At 46.7% G+C, this 1,599-nt stretch overlaps 1 non-coding gene across 1 annotated transcript; it reads right to left on the bottom strand.

Moving 5' to 3' along the window:
- Nucleotides 1–301: 301 nt before the first annotated feature.
- On the bottom strand, nt 302–408 carry LOC147277674 (small nucleolar RNA R71). Its single transcript, XR_015124142.1, has one exon. It is a non-coding gene; the product is annotated as a small nucleolar RNA R71 (small nucleolar RNA).
- Between the last annotated feature and the right edge of the window lie 1,191 nt (nt 409–1,599).

Below are 1,599 nucleotides of genomic sequence, written 5' to 3'. Positions count from 1 at the left end.
TCGGTATGCCACCATAGCCACTGATTTCGAAATCAAGAGTGGTCAGATTCATTTGTTGCCGAGTTACCATGGGCTGAATGGGGAGGATCCGATCCATTTCTTGAAGGAGTTTTCCGGGGTTTGTGAAGCCGCACAATTGAGGGGCCTGAATGCCGATCAGTACCGTTTGAGGATGTTCCCTTTTGCGCTTAAGGACAAGGCAAAGAGGTGGTTGTATTCGCTGCCCAGTGGTTCCATTTCGACATGGGATGATCTTTCGAGCAAGTTTTTGAACAAGTTCTATTCCATTTCCAAGACTAATTCGATTCGGAAGGAGATCCTTGGATTTGTGCAAAAGGCGGACGAACCATTCCATGAGACTTGGGACAGATTCAATGAGTTACTTACTAGCTGCCCACACCATAACTTATCTCCTTGGTATGTGATTTGCTGTTTTTATCAGGGATTATTGGAGAGAGACCAAGCCAAGGTGGATTCGGCATGTGGTGGTGCATTCATGTCCAAAACGGAGGATGAGGCTACAGAATTGTTTGAGTCGCTTTCTTTGAGTTCTCAACAATGGGATTCCAATCGTGCAAGAGGAGGACCAAAGAGAGGGTTATATGAGGTGGCTGATGTGCCAAAGACCATGGAGGGACAGATTATGGAAATCAAGACTATGGTGCAGAAGTTATCTTTGGCTCAAGAGAAGATGATGATTGTGCAAGGACAAGGGGGTGACGTGGAACAAGTGAACCAGGTTGGGAGCTATCCTAGGGTGCCGTATGACCCATATTCCAACACTTACAACCCTGGATGGAAGAACAACCCGAATTTCAGATGGAGCAACAACAATGGACAGCAAGCTAGTGGGAGCACCAACAAGCCGTATGTGCACCCTAATGCCGAGAGGTCTAGTTTGGAGGACAAGATTGCTCAGATTGCTCAAAGCACCACTTACCTTGCCCAAAGCACCAATGCCTTCATGAACCGTACCGAGCAGCAGATGCAAGCCAATTCGAAGGCTATTGCACACTTGGAGAGTCAAATGGGTCAGATTGCCACTACTTTGGGTCAGAGAGAGAAGGGGAAGTTGCCAAGTCAGCCCATCGTCAACCCGAAGAATGAGGAGCATGTAAATGCTATTTTGAGGACTACCGCAAGAAAGAGAGTTAGAGTGGTCAAGACTAAGGAGGTGAAGGAAGTGATTAAGATCAGTGATAGTAAGGAAGAGGAGGATCCAGAAATGATTGAAGAGGAAGCTGATACACGTGTGATTCCCCTCATTCCGGACATTGACATCACCAAATTTCCAGCAACCATGAGGGAATTGAAGTCTATTGAGAAGAAGGTTGAGGAGCAAGGGCATAGTCACAATGTTCCTAGGGAGATTTGTGGTTCTCTCTTTGCATCTTTTCCAAGCAAGAAGAAGGATCCGGGCTCGTTGGTCATATCATGCAGCATAGGGGAGCATAAGATCACCAATGCCTTAGTTGACAGTGGTTCAGCTATCAATGTCATGCCGCTGGTTGTGTTCGAGAGGCTTGGATTTAAGGAGGCTGATTTGCAACCATTTGATGTGGACATTCGTTTCGCCAACTCTTCAGCCCAAAAAGCTTG

This window comes from Dryas octopetala, chromosome 8, assembly GCF_963921425.1.
Source record: "Dryas octopetala chromosome 8, drDryOcto1.1, whole genome shotgun sequence".
NCBI lineage: Eukaryota > Viridiplantae > Streptophyta > Magnoliopsida > Rosales > Rosaceae > Dryas > Dryas octopetala.
Note: the sequence above shows the minus strand (reverse complement) of the source record. Positions and strands in the feature narration are given on the sequence as shown.